The sequence below is a fragment of the Gorilla gorilla genome, chromosome 23, assembly GCF_029281585.2.
Source record: "Gorilla gorilla gorilla isolate KB3781 chromosome 23, NHGRI_mGorGor1-v2.1_pri, whole genome shotgun sequence".
Classification (NCBI taxonomy): Eukaryota; Metazoa; Chordata; class Mammalia; order Primates; family Hominidae; genus Gorilla; species Gorilla gorilla.
The window spans coordinates 10780752-10803557 of NC_086018.1; positions in this window are offsets into that span (position 1 = coordinate 10780752).

The following is a 22806-nucleotide window of genomic DNA, read 5'->3' on the forward strand; positions in this document are numbered from 1 at the left end:
TCGCTCGAAATGTCCACTTCCAGATACTACAGAAAGGGTGTTTCAAACCTGCTCTATGAAAGGGAATGTTCAGCTCTGTGACTTGAAAGCAGATATCACAAAGTAGTTTCTGAGAGTGTTTCTGTCTAGATTTTAGATGAAGATATTCCCGTTTCCAATGAAATCTTCACAGTTATACAAATATCCACTTGCAGATACTACAAGCAGAGTGTTTCCAATCTACTGTATCAATAGAAATGTTCAACTCTGTTACTTGAGGACAGACATCCCAATTAAGTTTCTGAGAATCTTTCTCTTTCATTTTTATGGGAAGATATTTCCGTTTTCACCATAGGCCTGATTTCGCTCGAAATGTCCACTTCCGGATACTACAGAAAGATTGTTTCAAACCTGGTCAATGAAAAGGAATGTTCAGCTCTGTCACTTGAATGCAGATATCACAGAGTAGTTTCTGACAGTGCTTCCGTCTAGATATTAGATGAAGATATTCCCGTTTCCAACAAAATCTTCACAGTTAAACAAATATCCACTTGCAGATTCTACAAAAAGAGTGTTTCCAAACTACTGTATCAATAGAAAGTTTCAACTATGTTAGTTGACGACACACATCACAATTAAGTTTCTGAGAATCCTTCTGTCTCATTTTTATGGGAAGATATTTCCGTTTTCACCATAGGCCTGAATTCGCGCGAAATGTCCACTTCCAGATACTACAGAAAGACTGTTTCAAACCTGGTCTATGAAAGGGAATGTTCAGCTCTGTGACTTGAATGCAGATATCACAAAGTAGTTTCTGACAGTGCTTCTGTCTAGATTTTAGATGAAGATATTCCCGTCTCGAACGAAATCTTCACAGTTATCCAAATATCCAATTGCAGATTCTACAAACAGAGTGTTTCCAAACTGCTCTATCAAGTGAAAGGTTGAACTCTGTTGGTTGAGGACACACATCACAAAGAAGTTTCTGAGAATCCTTCTGTCTAGATTTTATATGAAGATATTCCCGTTTCTAATGAAATCGTTAGAGGTATCCAAATATCCACTTACAGATTCTACAAAAAGAGAGTCTCCAAACTGCTGTATCAAAAGAAAGGTTGATCTCTGTTAGTTGAGGACACACATCACAAAGAAGTTTCTGAGAATGCTACTGTCTAGATTTTATATAAAGATATTCCCGTTTCCTAAGAAATCTTCACTGATATTCAAATATTCACTTGCAGATTCTACAAAAAATGTGTTTCCAAATTGCTGTATCAAAAGAAGTGTTCAACTCTGTTAGTTGAGGACCCACATCACAAATAAGTTTCTGAGAATCCTTCTGTCTCGTTTTAATGGGTACATATTTCCGTTTTCACGATAGGCCTGAATTCGCTCGAAGTGTCCACTTTCAGATAATACAGAAAGAGTGTTTCAAACGTGGTCTATGAAAGGGAATGTTCAGCACTGTGACTTGAATGCAGATATCAAAAAGTAGTTTCTGACAGTGCTTCTGTCTATCTTTTATATGAAGATATTCCCGTTTCCAACGAAATCGTTAGAGGTATCCAAATATCCACTTACAGATTCTACAAAAAGTGAGTATCCAAACTGCTGAATCAAAAGAAAGGTTGAACTCTGTTAGTTGAGGACACACATCACAAAGAAGTTTCTGAGAATGCTTCTGTCTAGATTTTATATGAAGATATTCCCGTTTCCAACGAAATCTTCACAGTTATCCAAATATCCACTTGCAGATTCTACAAAAAGATGGTTTCCAAACTGGTGTGTCAAAAGAAAGGTTGAACTCTGTTAGTTGAGGACACTCTTCACAAAGAAGTTTCTGAGAATTCTTCTGTCTAGATTTTATATGAAGATATTCCCGTTTTCAACGAACTCTTTGCAGTTATCCAAATATCCACTTGCCGATTCAACAAAAACAGGGTTTCCAAGCTGCTGTATCAAAAGAAAGGTTGAACTGTGTTAGTTGAGGACACTCATTACCAAAAAGTTTCTGAGAATGCTTCTGTCTAGATTTTATATGAAGATACTCCCGTTTCCAACGAAATCGTTAGATGTATCCAAATATCCACTTAAAGATTCTACAAAAGGGGTGTTTCCAAACTGCTCTATAAAAAGAAAGGTTGAACTCTGTTAGTTATGGACACACATCACAAAGAATTTTCAAAGAATGCTTCTGTCTAGACTTTATCTGAAGATATTCCCGTTTCCAATGAAATCTTCACAGTTATCCAAATATCCACTTGCACATTCTACAAAAAGTGTGTCTCCAACTGCTGTATGAAAGGAAAGGATGATCTCTGTTAGTTGAGGACCCACATCACAAAGAAGTTTCCGAGAATATTTCTGTCTAGATTTTAAATGAAGATATTCCCATTTCCAATGAAATCTTCACAGTTATCCAAATATCCACTTGCAATTTATACAAAAAGGGTGTTTCCAAACTGCTGTATCAAAAGAAAGGTTGAACTCCGTTAGTTGAGGACACACATCTCAAACAACTTTATGAGAATCCTTCTGTCTCGTTTTCATAGGAAGATATTCCCTTTTTCACCACAGGCCTGAATGCGCTCGAAGTGTCCACTTTCAGATACAACAGAAAGAGAGTTTCAAACGTGGTCTATGAAAGGGAATATTCAGATCTGTGACTTGAATGCAGATATCACAAAGTAGTTTCTGACAGTGCTTCTGTGTATCGTTTATATGAAGATATTCCCGTTTCCAAAGAAATCGTTAGAGGTATCCAAATGTCCACTTACAGATCCTACAAAAAGAGTGTTTCCAAACTGCTGTATGAAAAGAAAGGTTGAACCCTGTTAGTTGAAGACACAGATCACAAAGAAGTTTCTGAGAATGGTTCTGTCTAGATTTTATATGAAGATATTCAGGTTTCCAATGAAATCATTAGAGGTACCCAAATATCCACTTACAGATTCTACAAAAACAGTGTTTCCAAACTGCTCTATCAAAAGAAAGGTTGAACCCTGTTAGTTGAAGACACACATCACAAAGAAGTTTCTGAGAATGCTTCTATCTAGAATTAATATGAAGATATACCGTTTCCAACGAAATCTTCACAGTTATCCAAATATCCACTTGCAGATTCTACAAAAAGAGTGTTTCCAAACTACTGTATCAATAGAAAGGTTCAACTCTGTTAGTTGAGGACAGACATCCCAAATAAGTTTCTGGGAATCTTTCTCTTTCGTTTTTATGGGAAGATATTTCCGTTTTCACCATAGGCCTGATTTCGCTCGAATTGTCCACTTCCGGATACTACAGAAAGAGTGTTTCAAACATGGTCTACGAAAAGGAATGTTCAGCTCTGTCACTTGAATGCAGATATCACAAAGTAGTTTCTGACAGTGCTTCCGTCTAGGTTTTAGATGAAGATATTCCCGTTTCCAACGAAATCTTCACAGTTATCCAAATATCCAATTGCAGATTCTACGAAAAGAGTGTTTCCAAACTGCTGTATCAATAGAAAGGTTCAACTCTGTTAGTTGATGACACACATCCCAATTAAGTTTCTGAGAATCCTTCTGTCTCATTTTTATGGGAAGATATTTCCGTTTTCACCTTAGGCCTGAATTCGCTCGAAATGTCCACTTCCAGATAGCACAGAAAGAGCGTTTGAAACCTACTCTATGAAAGGGAATGTTCAGCTCTGTGACTTGAATGCAGATATCACAAAGTAGTTTCTCACAGTGCTTCTGTCTATCTTTTATATGAATATATTCCCGTTTCCAACGAAATCGTTAGAGGTATCCAAATATCCACCTACAGATTCTACAAAAACAGTGTTTCCAAACTGCTCTATCAAAAGAAAGGTTGAACTCTGTTAGCTGAAGACACACATCACAAAGTAGTTTCTGAGAATGCCTCTGTCTAGATTTTATTTGAAGATATTCCCGTTTCTAATGAAATCGTTAGAGGTATCCAAATATCCACTTACAGATTCTACAAAAACAGTGCTTCCAAACTGCTGTATCAGAAGAAAGGTTGAACTCTGTTAGCTGAAGACACACATCACAAGGAAGTTTCTGAGAATGCTTCTGTCTAGATTTTATACGAAGATGTTCCGATTTCCAATGAAATCGTTAGAGGTATCCAAATATCCACTTACAGATTCTACAAAAACAGTGTTTCCAAACTGCTCTATCAAAAGAAAGGTTGAACTCTGTTAGTTGAGGACACACATCACAAAGAAGTTTCTGAGAATGTTTCTGTCAAGATTTTATATGAAGATATTCCCGTTTACAACGAAATCTACACAGTTACCCAAATATCCACTTTCAGATTCTACAAAAAGAGTGTTTCCAAACTGCTGTATCAAAAGGAAGGTCGAACTCTGTTATTTAAGGACACTCATCACAAGGAAGTTTCTGAGAATCCTTCTTTCTAGATTTTATATGAAGATATTCCCGTTGCCAACGAAATCTTCACAGTTATCCATATATCCACTTGCAGATTCTACAAACAGAGTGTTTCCAAACTGCTCTATCAAATGAAAGGTTGAACTCTGTTAGTTGAGGACACACATCACAAAGAAGTTTCTGAGAATGTTTCTGTCTAGATTTTATATGAAGATATTCCCGTTTCCAAAGAAATCTTCACAGTTATCCAGATATGCACATGCAATTTCTACAGAGAGTGTGTTTCGAAACTGCTGTATCAAAAGAAATGTTGAACGCTGTTAGTTGAGGACACACATCCCAAATAAGTTTCTGACAATCCTTCTGTCTCGTTTTTATGGGAAGACAATTCCTTTTTCACCGTAGGCCTCAATGCGCTCGAAATGTCCACTTCCAGATACTACAGAAAGAGTGTTTCAAAGGTGATGTATAAAAAGAACGTTCAACTCTGTTAGTTGAGGGCACACATCCAAATTAAGATTCTGAGAATCCTTCTGTCTCCTTTTTATGGGAAGATATTTCCGTTTCCAATGTATTCATTTGAGGTGTCCAAATATCCACTTACAGATTCTGCAAATACAGTTTCCAAACCGCTCTCACAAAAGAAATGTTGAACAGTGTTAGTTGAGGACTTCTTTGTGAAGAGTGTCCTCAGCTAACAGAGTTCAACCTTTCTTTTGATACAGAAGTATGGACAAACTCTTTTTGTAGAACCTGCAAGTGGATATTTTGTTTAATGTGAAGATTTCGTTGGAAACGGGAACATCTTCATATAAAATCTAGACAGAAGCATTCTCAGAAACTTCCTTGTGATGTGTGTCCTCAACTAACAGAGTTGAACCTTTCTTTTGATACAGTAGTTTGGAAACACACATTTTGTAGAATCTGCAAGTGGATATTTGGATAACTGTGAAGATTTCGTTGGAAACGGAATATCTTCATACAAAATCTAGAGAGAAGCATTCTCAGAAACTTCTTTTTGATGTGTGTCCTCAACTAACGAAGTTGAACCTTTCTTTTGATAGAGCAGATTGGTAACACTCTTTTTGTAGAATCTGTAAGTGGATATTTGGATAGCTCTAATGATTTCGGTGGAAACGGGAATATCTTCATATGATATCTAGACAGAAGCATTCTCAGAAACTTCTTTGTGATGAGTGTCCTCAACTAACACAGTTCAACCTTTCCTTTGAAACAGCAGTTTGGAAACAGTCTTTTTGTAAAATCTGCAAATGGATATTTGGATAACTGTGGAGATTTAGTTGGAAATGGGAATATCTTCATATAAAATCTAGACACAAGCATTCTCAGAAACTTGTTTGTGATGTGTGTCCACAACTAACAGAGTTCAACGTTTCTTTTGATAGAGCAGTTTGGAAACACCCTTTTTGTAGAATCTGCAAGTGGATATTTTTATAGATCTAACGATTTCTTTGGAAAAGGGAATATCTTCATCTAAATTCAAGACAGAAGCACTATCAGAAACTACTTTGTGATATCTGTATTCCAGTCACAGAGCTGAACATTCCCTTTCATAGAGGAGGTTTGAAACACTCTTTCTGTAGTATCTGGAAGTGGACATTTCGAACGCATTCAGGCCTACGGTGAAAACTTAAATATGTTCCCATAAGAAAGAGACAGATGGATTCTCAGAAACTTATTTTGGATGTGTGTCCTCAACTAGCAGAGTTGATCGTTTCTATTGATACAGCACTTTTGAAACTCTCTTTTTGTGGAATCTGCAAGTGGATACTTGAATAACTGTGAAGATTTCATTGGAAACCGGAGTATCTTCTTATAAAATCTAGACAGAAGCATTCTCAGAAACTTTTTTGTGATGTGTGTCCTCAACTAACAGAGTTCAAACTTTCCGTTGATACAGCAGTTTGGAAACACACTTTTTGTAGAATCTGCAAGTGGATATTTTGTTTAATGTGAAGATTTCATTGGAAACTGGAACATCTTCATATAAAATCTAGACAGAAGCATTCTCAGAAACTTCTTTGTGAAGTGTTTCCACATCGAACAGAGTTCAACATTTCTTTTGATAGAGTAGTTTGGAACCACCCTTTTTGTAGAATCTGCAAGGGGATATTTGGATAGCTCATACGATTTCGTTGGAAACGGGAATATCTTCATCTAAAATCTAGACAGAAGCACTCTCAGAAACTACTTTGTGATATCTGCATTCAACTCAGAAAGCTGAAGATTCTCTTTCTTAGAGCAAGTTTGGAACACGCTTTCTGTATTGTCTGCAAGTGGACATTTCGAGCGCTTTCAGGCCTACGGTGAAAAGGAAAATATCTTCCCATAAAAACGAGACAGAAGCATTCTCTGAAACTTATATGGGATGTGTGTCCTCAACTAACAGAGTTGAACTTTTCTTTTGATACAGCAGTTTAGAAACACTCTTTTTGTAGAATCCGCAAGAGGATATTTGGATAACTGTGAAGATTTCGATGGAAAAGTGAATATCTTCATATAAAATCTAGACAGAAGCATTCTCAGAAACTTCTTTGTGTTGTGTGTCCTCAACTAACAGAGTTCAACATTTCTTTTGTTACAGTAGTTTGGAAACACACTTTTTGTAGAATCAGCTGGTAGATATTTTGATAACTGTGAAGATTTCGTTGGAAACGGGAATATCTTCATCTAAATTCTAGACAGAAGCATTCTCAGCAACTTCTTCGTGATGTGTGTCCTCAACTAACGGAGTTCAACCTTTCTTTTGATAGAGCAGTTTGGAAACACCCTTTTTGTAGAATCAGTCCGTGGATATTTGGATAGCTGTAATAATTTCGTTGGAAAGGGGAGTATCTTCATATGAAATCTAGACAGAAGCATTCTCAGAAACTTCTTTGTGATGAGTGTCCTCAACTAACGCAGTTCAACCTTTCTTTTGATACAGCAGTTTGGAAACACACTTTTTGAAGAATCTGCAAGTGGATATTTGGATAACTGTGAAGATATCGTTGGAAACGGGAATATCTTCATATAAAATCTAGACATAAGCATTCTCACAAACTTCTTTGTGATGTGTGTCCTCAACTAACTTAAACCTTTCTGTTGATAGAGCAGTTTGGAGTCATTTCTTTTTTACAATCTCTAAGTGGATATTTGGATAGCTCTATCGATGTCGTTGGAAACGGGAATATCTTCATCTAAATTCTAGACAGAAGCACTGTCGGAAACTACTTTGTGATATCTGCATTCAAGTCACAGAGTGGAACATTCCCTTTCACAGAGCAGGTTTGAAACACTCTTTCAGTAGTATCTGGAAGTGGACATTTCGAGCGCATTAAGGCCTACGGTGAAAACTGAAATATCTTCCCATAAAAAAGAGACAGAAAGATTTTCAGAAACTTATTTAGGATGTGTGTCCTCAACTACCAGAGCTGATCCTTTCTATTGATACAGCAGTTTGGAAACACTCTTTTTGTAGAATCTTCAAGTGGATATTTGAATAACTGTGAAGATTTCATTGGAAACGGGAATTTCTTCATATAAAATCTAGACAGAAGCATTCTCAGAAACTTTTTTGTGATGTGTGTCCTCAACTAACAGAGTTCAACCTTTCCTTTGATACAGCAGTTTGGAAAAACTCTTTTTGTAGAACCTGCAAGTGGATATTTTGTTTAATGTGGAGATTTCATTGGAAACGGGAACATCTTCATATAAAATCTAGACCGAAGCATTCTCAGAAACTTGTTTGTTATATATGTCCTCATCTAACAGATTTCAACCTTTCTTTTCATAGAGTAGTTTGGAAGCACTCTTTTTGTAGAATCTGCAAGTTGATATTTCGATAGCTCTAACGATTTCGTTGGAAACTGGAATATCTTCATCTGAAATCTAGACAGAAGCACTCTCAGAAACTACTTTGTGATATCTGCATTCAACTCACAAAGCTGAAGATTCCCTTTCTTAGAGAAGGTTTGGATCACTCTTTCTGTAGTATCTGCAAGTGGACATTTCGAGCGCATTCGGGCCTACGGTGAAAAGGGAAATATCTTCCCATAAAAACGAGACAGAAGCATTCTCAGAAACTTCTTTGTGATGTGTGTCCTCAACTAACGGAGTTGAACCTTTCTTTTGATAGAGCAGTGTGGAAACACTCTTTTTGTAGAATCTGCAAGTGGATATTTGAATAACTGTGAAGATTTCATTGGAAACGGGAATATCGTCATATAAAATCTAGACAGAAGCATTCTCAGAAACGTTTTTGTGGTGTGTGTCCTCAACTAACAGATTTCAACCTTTCCTTTGTTACAGCAGTTTGGAAACACACTTTTTGTAGAAGCTGCAAGTGGATATTTAGATAGCTCTAACGATTTCATTGGAAACCGGAATATCTTCATCTAAAATCTAGAGAGAAGCTCTCTCAGAAACTACTTTGTGATATCTGCATTGAACTCACAGAGCTGAACATACCCTTTCTTAGAGCAGGTTTGGAACACTCTTTCTGTAGTATCTGCAAGTGGAGATTTCGAGCGCTTTCAGGCCTAAGGTGAAAAGGGAAATATCTTCCCATAAAAACGAGACAGAAGCATTCTCAGAAACTTATTTGGGATGTGTGTCCTCAACTAACAGAGATGAAACTTTCTTTGGATACAGCAGTTTAGAAAAACTCTTTTTGTAGAACCTGCAAGTGGATATTTGGATGACTCTGAAGATTTCAATGGAAAAGGGAATATCTTCATATAAAATCTAGAAAGAAGCATTATCAGAAACTTCTTTGTGATGTGTGTCCTCAACTAAAGGAGTTGAACCTTTCTTTTGATAGAGGAGTTTGGAAACACTCTTTTTGTAGAATCTGTAAGTGGATATTTTGATAGAGCTAATGATTTCGTTGGAAACGGGAATATCTTCATATGAAATCTAGACCGAAGCATTCTCAGAAACTTCTTATTGATGAGTGTCCTCAGCTAACACAGTTCATCCTTTCTTTTGATACAGCAGTTTGCAAACACTCTTTTTGTAGAATCTGCAAGTGGATATTTGGAAAACTGTGAAGGTTTCGTTGGAAACTGGAATATCTTCATATAAAATCTAGACAGAAGCATTCTCAGAAATTTCTTTGTGATGTGTGTCCTCAACTAACAGAGTTGAACGTTTCTTTTGATACAGTAGTTTGGAAACTCACTTTTTGTAGAATCTGTAAGTGGATATTTGGATAAATGTGAAGATTTCATTGGAAACGGAATATCTTCATATAAAATCTAGACAGAAGCATTCTCAGAAACTTCTTTGTGATGTGTGTCCTCAACTAACGAAGTTGAACCTTTCTTTTGACAGAGCAGATTGGTAACACTCTTTTTGTAGAATCTGTAAGTGGATATTTGGATAGCTCTAATGATTTCGGTGGAAACGGGAATATCTTCATATGAAATCTAGACAGAAGCATTCTCAGAAACTTCTTTGTGATGAGTGTCCTCAACTAACACAGTTCAACCTTTCCTTTGAAACAGCAGTTTGGAAACAGTCTTTTTGTAAAATCTGCAAGTGGATATTTGGATAACTGTGAAGATTTAGTTGGAAATAGGAATATCTTCATATAAAATCTTGACACAAGCATTCTCAGAAACTTCTTTGTGATGTGTATCCTCAACTAACAGAGTTCAACGTTTCTTTTGATAGAGCAGTTTGGAAACACCCTTTTTGTAGAATCTGCAAGTGGAAATTTTTATAGCTCTAACGATTTCGTTGGAAAACGGAATATCTTCATCTAAATTCAAGACAGAAGCACTGTCAGAAACTGCTTTGTGATATCTGCATTCAAGTCACAGAGCTGAACATTCCCTTTCATAGAGCAGGTTTGAATCACTCTTTCTGTAGTATCTGGAAGTGGACATTTCGAACGCATTCAGGCCTGTGGTGAAAACTGAAATATCTTCCCATAAGAAAGAGACAGAGGGATTCTCAGAAACTTATTTAGGATGTGTGTCCTCAACTAGCAGAGTTGATCCTTTCTATTGATACAGCAGTTTGGAAACACTCTTTTTGTGGAATCTGCAAGTGGATACTTGAATAACTGTGAAGATTTCATTGGAAACGCGAGTATCTTCTTATAAAATCTAGACAGAAGCATTCTCAGAAACTTTTTTGTGATGTGTGTGCTCAACTAACAGAGTTCAAACTTTCCGTTGATACAGCAGTTTGGAAACACTCTTTTTGTAGAACCTGCAAGTGGATATTCTGTTTAATGTGAAAATTTCGTTGGAAACTGGAACATCTTTATATAAAATCTAGACAGAAGCATTCTCAGAAACTTCTTTGTGATGTGTGGCCTCATCGAACAGAATTCAACATTTCTTTTGATAGAGTAGTTTGGAACCACTCTTTTTGTAGAATCTGCAAGTGGATATTTGGATAGCTCATACGATTTCGTTGGAAACGGGAATATCTTCATCTAAAATCTAGACAGAAGCACTCTCAGAAACTACTTTGTAATATCTGCATTCAACTCAGAAAGCTGAAGATTCTCTTTCTTAGAGCAGGTTTGGAACATGCTTTCTGTATTATCTGGAAGTGGACATTTCGAGCGCATTCGGGCCTACGGTGAAAACTGAAATATCTTCCCATAAAAAAGAGACAGAAGGATTTTCAGAAACTTATTTAGGATGTGTGTCCTCAACTACCAGAGCTGATCCTTTCTATTGATACAGCAGTTTGGAAACACTCTTTTTGTAGAATCTGCAAGTGAATATTTGAATAACTGTGAAGATTTCGTTGGAAACGGGAATTTCTTCATATACAATCTAGACAGAAGCATTCTCACAAACTTCTTTATGATGTGTTTCGTCAACTAACTTCAACCTTTCTGTTGATAGAGCAGTTTGGAATCACTTCTTTTGTAGAATCTGGAAGTGGATATTTGGATAGCTCAATTGATTTCGTTGGAAACGGGAATATCTTCATATAAAATCTAGACAGAAGCATTCTCAGAAACTTTTTTGTGATGTGTGTCCTCAACTAACAGAGTTCAACCTTTCCTTTGATACAGCAGTTTGGAAACACTCTTTTTGTAGAACCTGCAAGTGGATATTTTGTTTAATGTGAAGATTTCTTTGGAAACGGGAACATCTTCATATAAAATCTAGACAGAAGCATTCTCAGAAACTTCTTTGTGATGTGTGTCCTCATCTAACAGAGTTCAACCTTTCTTTTCATAGGGTAGTTTGGAACCACACTTTTTCTAGAATCTGCAAGTTGATATTTGGATAGCTCTAACGATTTCATTGGAAACGGGAATATCTTCATCTAAAATCTAGACAGAAGCACTCTCAGAAACTACTTTGTGATATCTGCATTCAACTCACAAAGCTGAAGATTCCCTTTCTTAGAGAAGGTTTGGAACACTCTTTCTGTAGTATCTGCAAGTGGACATTTCGAGCGCATTCGGGAGTACGGTGAAAACTGAAATATCTTCCCATAAAAACGAGACAGAAGCATTCTCAGAAACTTCTTTGTGATGTGTGTCCTCAACTAACGGAGTTGAACCTTTCTTTTGATAGAGCAGTTTGGAAACACTCTTTTTGTAGAATCTGCAAGTGGATATTTGAATAACTGTGAGGATTTCATTGGAAACGGGAATATTGTCATATAAAATCTAGACAGAAGCATTCTCAGAAACTTTTCTGTGGTGTGTGTCCTCAACTAACAGATTTCAACCTTTCCTCTGTTACAGCAGTTTGGAAACACACTTTTTGAAGAATCTGCAAGTGGATATTTGGATAGCTCTAACGATTTCATTGGAATCGGGAATATCCTCACCTAAAATCTAGACAGAAGCTCTCTCAGAAACTACTTTGTGATATCTGCATTGAACTCACAGAGCTGAACATTCCGTTTCTTAGAGCAGGTTTGGAACACTCTTTCTGTAGTATCTGCAAGTGGAGATTTCGAGCGCTTTCAGGCCTAAGGTGAAAAGGGAAATATCTTCCCATAAAAACGAGACAGAAGCATTCTCAGCAACTTCTTCGTGATGTGTGTCCTCAACTAACGGAGTTCAACCTTTCTTTTGATAGAGCAGTTTGGAAACACCCTTTTTGTAGAATCTGTCCGTGGATATTTGGATAGCTGTAATAATTTCGTTGGAAAGGGGAGTATCTTCATATGAAATCTAGACAGAAGCATTCTCAGAAACTTCTTTGTGATGAGTGTCCTCAACTAACAGAGTTGAACCTTTCTTTTGATACAGCAGTTTGGAAACGCACTTTTTGAAGAATCTCCAAGTGGATATTTGGATAACTGTGAAGATTTCGCTGGAAATGGGAATATCTTCATATAAAATCTAGACACAAGCATTCTCAGAAACTTCTTTGTGATGTGTGTCCTCAACTAACAGATTTCAACGTTTCTTTTGATAGAGCAGTTTGGAAACACCCTTTTTGTAGAATCTGCAAGTGGATATTTTTATAGCTCTAACGATTTCGTTGGAAAAGGGAATATCTTCATCTAAATTCAAGACAGAAGCACTGTCAGAAACTACTTTGTGATATCTGCATTCAAGTCACAGAGCTGAACATTCCCTTTCATAGAGCAGGTTTGAAACACTCTTTCTGTAGTATCTGGAAGTGGACATTTCGACCGCATTCAGGCCTACGGTGAAAACTTAAATATCTTCCCATAAGAAAGAGACAGAAGGATTCTCAGAAACTTATTTAGGATGTGTGTCCTCAACTAGCAGAGTTGATCCTTTCTATTGATGCAGCAGTTTGGAAACACTCTTTTTGTGGAAACTGCAAGTGGATACTTGAATAACTGTTAAGATTTCGTTGGAAACGGGAGTATCTTCTTATAAAATCTAGACAGAAGCATTCTCAGAAACTTTTTTGTGATGTGTGTCCTCAACTAACAGAGTTCAACCTTTCCTTTGATACAGCAGTTTGGAAACACTCTTTTTGTAGAATCCGCAAGTGGATATTTGGATAACTGTGAAGATTTCGATGGAAAAGTGAACATCTTCATATAAAATCTAGAGAGAAGCATTCTCAGAAACTTCTTTGTGTTGTGTGTCCTCAACTAACAGAGTTCAACCTTTCTTTTGTTACAGTAGTTTGGAAACACACTTTTTGTAGAATCTGCTGGTAGATATTTGGATAACTGTGAAGATTTCATTGGAAACGGGAATATCTTCATCTAAATTCTAGACAGAAGCATTCTCAGCAACTTCTTCGTGATGTGTGTCCTCAACTAACGGAGTTCAACCTTTCTTTTGATAGAGCAGTTTGGAAACACCCTTTTTGTAGAATCTGTCCGTGGATATTTGGATAGCTGTAATAATTTCGTTGGAAAGGGGAGTATCTTCATATGAAATCTAGACAGAAGCATTCTCAGAAACTTCTTTGTGATGAGTGTCCTCAACTAACAGAGTTGAACCTTTCTTTTGATACAGCAGTGTGAAAACACACTTTTTGAAGAATCTGCAAGTGGATATTTGGATAACTGTGAAGATATCGTTGGAAACGGGAATATCTTCATATAAAATCTAGACAGAAGCATTCTCACAAACTTCTTTGTGATGTGTGTCCTCAACTAACAGACATAAACCTTTCTGTTGATAGAGCAGTTTGGAATCACTTCTTTTGTAGAATCTGTAAGTGGATATTTGGATAGATCTATCGATTTCGTTGGAAACGGGAATATCTTCATCTAAATTCTAGACAGAAGCACTGTCAGAAACTTCTTTGTGATATCTGCATTCAAGTCACAGAGCGGAACATTCCCTTTCATAGAGCAGGTTTGAAACACTCTTTCTGTAGTATCTGGAAGTGGACATTTCGAGCGCATTAAGTCCTACGGTGAAAACTGAAATATCTTCCCACAAAAACGAGACAGAAGCATTCTCAGAAACTTCTTTGTGATGTGTGTCCTCAACTAACGGAGTTGAACCTTTCTTTTGATAGAGCAGTTTGGAAACACTCTTTTTGTAGAATCTGCAAGTGGATATTTGAATAACTGTGAATATTTCATTGGAAACGGGAATATCGTCATATAAAATCTAGACAGAAGCATTCTCAGAAACTTTTTTGTGGTGTGTGTCCTCAACTAACAGATTTCAACCTTTCCTTTGTTACAGCAGTTTGGAAACACACTTTTTGTAGAATCTGCAAGTGGATATTTGGATAGCTCTAACGATTTCATTGGAAACGTGAATATCTTCATCTAAAATCTAGACAGAAGCTCTCTCAGAAACTACTTTGTGATATCTGCATTGAACTCACAGAGCTGAACATTCCCTTTCTTAGGGCAGGTTTGGAACACTCTTTCTGTAGTATCTGCAAGTGGAGATTTCGAGCGCTTTCAGGCCTAAGGTGAAAAGGGAAATATCTTCCCATAAAAACGAGACAGAAGCATTCTCAGAAACTTATTTGGGATGTGTGTCCTCAACTAACAGAGATGAAACTTTCTTTGGATACATCAGTTTAGAAAAACTCTTTTTGTAGAAGCTGCAAGTGGATATTTGGATGACTCTGATGATTTCATTGGAAAAGGGAATACCTTCTTATAAAATCTAGACAGAAGCATTCTCAGAAACTTCTTTGTGATGTGTGTCCTCAACTAAAGGAGTTGAACCTTTCTTTTGATAGAGGAGTTTGGAAACACTCTTTTTGTAGAATCTGTAAGTGGATATTTTGATAGAGCTAATGATTTCGTTGGAAACGGGAATATCTTCATATGAAATCTAGACCGAAGCATTCTCAGAAACCTCTTATTGATGAGTGTCCTCAGCTACCACAGTTCATCCTTTCTTTTGATACAGCAGTTTGCAAACACTCTTTTTGTAGAATCTGCAAGTGGATATTTGGATAACGGTGAAGATTTCGTTGGAAACGGGAATATCTTCATATAAAATCTAGACAGAAGCATTCTCAGAAACTTCTTTGTGATGTGTGTCCTCAACTAACAGAGTTGAACCTTTCTTTTGATACAGTAGTTTGGAAACACACTTTTTCTAGAATCTGCAAGTGGATATTTGGATAACTGTGAAGATTTCGTTGGAAACGGAATATCTTCATATAAAATCTAGACAGAAGCATTCTCAGAAACTTCTTTGTGATGTGTGTCCTCAACTAACGAAGTTGAACCTTTCTTTTGATAGAGCAGATTGGTAACACTCTTTCTGTAGAATCTGTAAGTGGATATTTGGATAGCTCTAATGATTTCGGTGGAAACGGGAATATCTTCATATGAAATCTAGACAGAAGCATTCTCAGAAACTTCTTTGTGATGAGTGTCCTCAACTACCACAGTTCAACCTTTCCTTTGAAACAGCAGTTTGGAAACAGTCTTTTTGTAAAATCTGCAAGTGGATATTTGGATAACTGTGAAGATTTAGTTGGAAATAGGAATATCTTCATGTAAAATCTAGACACGAGCATTCTCAGAAACTTCTTTGTGATGTGTATCCTCAACTAACAGAGTTCAAAGTTTCTTTTGATAGAGCAGTTTGGAAACACCCTTTTTGTAGAATCTGCAAGTGGATATTTTTATAGCTCTAACGATTTCGTTGGAAAAGGGAATATCTTCATCTAAATTCAAGACAGAAGCACTGTCAGAAACTACTTTGTGATATCTGCATTCAAGTCACGGAGCTGAAGATTCCCTTTCATAGAGCAGGTTTGAAACACTCTTTCTGTAGTATCTGGAAGTGGACATTTCGAACGCATTCAGGCCAACGGTGAAAACTGAAATATCTTCCCATAAGAAAGAGACAGAAGGATTCTCAGAAACTTATTTAGGATGTGTGTCCACAACTAGCAGAGTTGATCCTTTCTATTGATACAGCAGTTTGGAAACACTCTTTTTGTGGAATCTGCAAGTGGATACTTGAATGACTGTGAAGATTTCGTTGGAAACGGGAGTATCTTCTTATAAAATCTAGACAGAAGCATTTTCAGAAACTTTTTTGTGATGTGTGTCCTCAACTAACAGAGTTCAAACTTTCCATTGATACAGCAGTTTGGAAACACTCTTTTTGGAGAAAATGCAAGTGGATATTTGGATAGCTCATACGATTTCGTTGGAAACGGGAATATCTTCATCTAAAATCTAGACAGAAGCACTCTCAGAAACTACTTTGTGATATCTGCATTCAACTCAGAAAGCTGAAGGTTCTCTTTCTTAGTGCAGGTTTGGAATACGCTTTCTGTAGTTTCTGCAAGTGGACATTTCGAGCACTTTCAGGCCTACGGTGAAAAGGGAAATATCTTCCCATAAAAACGAGACAGAAGCATTCTCTGAAACTTATATGGGATGTGTGTCCTCAACTAACAGAGTTGAACCTTTCTTTTGATACAGCAGTTTAGAAACACTCTTTTTGTAGAATCCGCAAGTGGATATATGGATAACTGTGAAGATTTCGAAGGAAAAGAGAATATCTTCATATAAAATCTAGACAGAAGCATTCTCAGAAATTTCTTTGTGATGTGTGTCCACAACTAACAGAGTTCTACCTTTCTTTTGTTACAGTAGTTTGGAAACACACTTTTTGTAGAATCTGCTGGTAGATATTTGGATAACTGTGAAGATTTCATTGGAAACGGGAATATCTTCATCTCAATTCTAGACAGAAGCATTCTCAGCAACTTCTTCGTGATGTGTGTCCTCAACTAACGGAGTTCAACCTTTCTTTTGATAGAGCAGTTTGGAAACACCCTTTTTGCAGAATCTGTCTGTGGATATTTGGATAGCTGTAATAATTTCTTTGGAAAGGGGAGTATCTTCATATGAAATCTAGACAGAAGCATTCTCAGAAACTTCTTTGTGATGAGTGTCCTCAACTAACAGAGTTGAACCTTTCTTTTGATACAGCAGTTTGGAAACACACTTTTTGAAGAATCTGCAAGTGGATATTTGGATAACTGTGAAGATATCGTTGGAAACGGGAACATCTTCATATAAAATCTAGACAGAAGCATTCTCACAAACTTCTTTGTGATGTGTGTCCTCAACTAACAGACTTAAACCTTTCTGTTGATAGAGCAGTTTGGAATCACTTCTTTTGTAGAATCTGTAAGTGGATATTTGGATAGCTCTATCGATTTCGTTGGAAACGGGAATATCTTCATCTAAATTCTAGACAGAAGCACTGTCAGAAACTACTTTGTGATATCTACATTCAAGTCACAGAGTGGAACATTCCCTTTCATAGAGCAGGTTTGAGACACTCTTTCTGTAGTATCTGGAAGTGGACATTTCGAGCGCATTAAGGCCAACGGTGAAAACTGAAATATCTTCCCATAAAAAAGAGACAGAAGGATTTTCAGAAACTTATTTAGGATGTGTGTCCTCAACTACCAGAGCTGATCCTTTCTATTGATACAGCAGTTTGGAAACACTCTTTTTGTAGAATCTGCAAGTGGATATTTGAATAACTGTGAAGATTTCGTTGGAAACGGAAATATCTTCATATAAAATCTAGACAGAAGCATTTTCAGAAACTTTTTGGTGATGTGTGTCCTCAACTAACAGAGTTCAACCTTTCCTTTGATACAGCAGTTTGGAAACACTCTTTTTGTAGAACCTGCAAGTGGATATTTTGTTTAATGTGAAGATTTCGTTGGAAATGGGAACATCTTCATATAAAATCTAGACAGAAGCATTCTCAGAAACTTCTTTGTGATGTGGGTCCTCATTTAACAGAGTTCAACCTTTCTTTTCATAGAGTAGTTTGGAACCACTCTTTTTGTAGAATCTGCAAGTTGATATTTGGATAGCTCTAATGATTTCGTTGGAAACGGGAATATCTTCATCAAAAATCTAGACAGAAGCACTCTCAGAAACTACTTTGTGATATCTGCATTCAACTCACAAAGCTGAAGATTCCCTTTCTTAGAGAAGGTTTGGAACACTCTTTCTGTAGTATCTGCAAGTGGACATTTCGAGCGCATTCGGGCCTACGGTGAAAACTGAAATATCTTCCCACAAAAACGAGACAGAAGCATTCTCAGAAACTTCTTTGTGATGTGTGTCCTCAACTAACGGAGTTGAACCTTTCTTTTGATAGAGCAGTTTGGAAACACTCTTTTTGTAGAATCTGCAAGTGGATATTTGAATAACTGTGAAGATTTCATTGGAAACGGGAATATCGTCATATAAAATCTAGACAGAAGCATTCTCAGAAACTTTTTTGTGGTGTGTGTCCTCAACTAACAGATTTCAACCTTTCCTTTGTTACAGCAGTTTGGAAACACACTTTTTGTAGAATCTGCATGTTGATATTTGGATAGCTCTTACGATTTCATTGGAAACCGGAATATCTTCATCTAAAATCTAGACAGAAGCTCTCCCAGAAACTACTTTGTGATATCTGCATTGATCTCACAGAGCTGAACATTCCCTTTCTTAGAGCAGGTTTGGAACACTCTTTCTGTAGTATCTGCAAGTGGAGATTTCGAGAGCTTTCAGGCCTAAGGTGAAAAGGGAAATATCTTCCCATAAAAACGAGACAGAAGCATTCTCAGAAACTTATTTGGGATGTGTGTCCTCAACTAACAGAGATGAAACTTTCTTTGGATACAGCAGTTTAGAAAAACTCTTTTTGTAGAAGCTGCAAGTGGATATTTGGATGACTCTGAAGATTTCATTGGAAAAGGGAATATCTTCATATAAAATCTAGACAGAAGCATTCTCAGAAACTTCTTTGTGATGTGTGTCCTCAACTAAAGGAGTTGAACCTTTCTTTTGATAGAGGAGTTTGGAAACACTCTTTTTGTAGAATCTGTAAGTGGATATTTTGATAGAGCAAATGATTTCGTTGGAAACGGGAATATCTTCATATGAAATCTAGACCGAAGCATTCTCAGAAACTTCTTATTGATGAGTGACCTCAGCTAACACAGTTCTTCCTTTCTTTTGATACAGCAGTTTGCAAACACTCTTTTTGTAGAATCTGCAAGTGGATATTTGTATAACTGTGAAGATTTCGTTGGAAACGGGAATATCTTCATATAAAATCTAGACAGAAGCATTCTCAGAAACTTCCTTGTGATGTGTGTCCTCAACTAACAGAGTTGAAGCTTTCTTTTGATACAGTAGTTTGGAAACACACTTTTTGTAGTATCTGCAAGTGGATATTTGGATAACTGTGAAGATTTCGTTGGAAACGGAATATCTTCATATAAAATCTAGACAGAAGCATTCTCAGAAACTTCTTAGTGTTGTGTGTCCTCAACTAACGAAGTTGAACCTTTCTTTTGATAGAGCAGATTGGTAACACTCTTTTGTAGAATCTGTAAGTGGATATTTGGATAGCTCTAATGATTTCGGTGGAAACGGGAATATCTTCATATGAAATCTAGACAGAAGCATTCTCAGAAACTTCTTTGTGATGAGTGTCCTCAACTATCACAGTTCAAACTTTCCTTTGAAACAGCAGTTTGGAAACAGTCTTTTTGTAAAATCTGCAAGTGGATATTTGGATAACTGTGAAGATTTAGTTGGAAATGGGAATATCTTCATATAAAATCTAGACACAAGCATTCTCAGAAACTTCTTTGTGATGTGTGTCCTCAACTAATAGAGTTCAACGTTTCTTTTGATAGAGCAGTTTGGAAAAAACCCTTTTTGTAGAATCTGAAAGTGGATATTTTTATAGCTCTAACGATTTCGTTGGAAAAGGGAATATCTTCATCTAAATTCAAGACAGAAGCACTGTCAGAAACTACTTTGTGATATCTGCATTCAAGTCACAGAGCTGAACATTCCCTTTCATAGAGCAGGTTTGAAACACTCTTTCTGTAGTATCTGGAAGTGGACATTTCGAACGCATTCAGGCCTACGGTGAAAACTGAAATATCTTCCCATAAGTAAGAGACAGAAGGATTCTCAGAAACTTATTTAGGATGTGTGTCCTCAACTAACAGAGTTGATCCTTTCTATTGATACAGCAGTTTGGAAACACTCTTTTTGTGGAATCTGCAAGTGGATACTTGAATAACTGTGAAGATTTCGTTGGAAACGGGAATATCTTCATATAAAATCTAGACAGAAGCATTCTCAGAAACTTTTTTGTGATATGTGTCCTCAACTAACAGAGTTCAACCTTTCTTTTGATACAGTAGTTTGGAAACACTCTTTTTGTAGAACCTGCAAGTGGATATTTTGTTTAATGTGAAGATTTCGTTTTAATCGGGAACATCTTCATATAAAATCTAGACAGAAGCATTCTCAGAAACTTCCTTGTGATGTGTGTCCTCATCGAACAGAGTTCAACATTTCTTTTGATAAGTAGTTTGGTACCACTCTTTTTGTAGAATCTGCAAGTTGATATTTGGATAGCTCTAACGATTTCGTTGGAAACGGGAATATCTTCATCTAAAATCTAGACAGAAGCACTCTCAGAAACTACTTTGTGATATCTGCATTCAACTCACAAAGCTGAAGATTCCCTTTCTCAGAGAAAGTTTGGAACACTCTTTCTGTAGGATCTGCAAGTGGACATTTCGAGTGCATTCGGGGCTACGGTGAAAACTGAAATATCTTCCCATAAAAACGAGACAGAAGCATTCTCAGAAACTTCTTTGTGATGTGTGTCCTCAACTAACGGAGTTGAACCTTTCTTTTGATAGAGCAGTTTGGAAACACTCTTTTTGTAGAATCTGCAAGTGGATATTTGAATAACTGTGAAGATTTCATTGGAAACGGGAATATCGTCATATAAAATCTAGACAGAAGCATTCTCAGAAACTTTTTTGTGGTGTGTGTCCTCAACTAACAGATTTCAACATTTCCTTTGTTACAGCAGCTTGGAAACACACTTTTTGTAGAATCTGCAAGTGGATATTTGGATAGCTCTAACGATTTCATTGGAAACGGGAATATCTTCATCTAAAATCTAGACAGAAGCTCTCTCAGAAACTACTTTGTGATATCTGCATTGAACTCACAGAGCTGAACATTCCCTTTCTTAGAGCAGGTTTGGAACACTCTTTCTGTAGTATCTGCAAGTGGAGATTTCGTGCGCTTTCAGGCCTAAGGTGAAAAGGGAAATATCTTCCCATAAAAACGAGACAGAAGCATTCTCAGAAAATTATTTGGGATGTGTGTCCTCAACTAACAGAGATGAAACTTTCTTTGGATACAGCAGTTTAGAAAAACTCTTTTTCTAGAAGCTGCAGGGGAAATTTGGATGACTCTGAAGATTTCATTGGAAAAGGGAATATCTTCATATAAAATCTAGACAGAAGCATTCTCAGAAACTTCTTTGTGATGTGTGTCCTCAACTAAGGGAGTTGAACCTTTCTTTTGATAGAGGAGTTTGGAAACACTCTTTTTGTAGAATCTGTAAGTGGATATTTTGATAGAGCTAATGATTTCGTTGGAAACGGGAATATCTTCATATGAAATCTAGACCGAAGGATTCTCAGAAACTTCTTCTTGATGAGTGTCCTCAGCTAACACATTTCATCCTTTCTTTTGATACAGCAGTTTGCAAACACTCTTTTTGTAGAATCTGCAAATGGATATTTGGATAACTGTGAAGATTTCGTTGGAAACGGGAATATATTCATATAAAATCTAGACAGAAGCATTCTCAGAAACTTCTTTGTGAAGTGTGTCCTCAACTAACAGAGTTGAACCTTTGTTTTGATACAGTAGTTTGGAAACACACTTTTTGCAGAATCTGCAAGTGGATATTTGGATAACTGTAAAGATATCGTTGGAAACGGAATATCTTCATATAAAATCTAGACAGAAGCATTCTCAGAAACTTCTTCATGATGTGTGTCCTGAACTAACGGAGTTCAACCTTTCTTTTGATAGAGCAGTTTGGAAACACCCTTTTTGTAGAATCTGTCCGTGAATATTTGGATAGCTGTAATAATTTCGTTGGAAAGGGGAGTATCTTCATAAGAAATCTACACAGAAGCATTCTCAGAAACTTCTTTGTGATGAGTGTCCTCAACTAACAGAGTTGAACCTTTGTTTTGATACAGTAGTTTGGAAACACACTTTTTGTAGAATCTGCAAGTGGATATTTGGATAACTGTGAAGATTTCGTTGGAAACGGAACATCTTCATATAAAATCTAGACAGAAGCATTCTCAGAAACTTCTTTGTGATGTGTGTCCTCAACTAATGAAGTTGAACCTTTCTTTTGATAGAGCAGATTGGTAACACTCTTTTTGTAGAATCTGTAAGTGGATATTTGGATAGCTCTAATGATTTCGGTGGAAACGGGAATATCTTCATATGAAATCTAGACAGAAGCATTCTCAGAAACTTCTTTGTGATGAGTGTCCTCAACTAACACAGTTCAACTTTTCCAAAGAAACAGCAGTTTGGAAACAGTCTTTTTGTAAATTCTGCAAGTGGATATTTGGATAACTGTGAAGATTTAGTTGGAAATGGGAATATCTTCATATAAAATCTAGACACAAGCATTCTC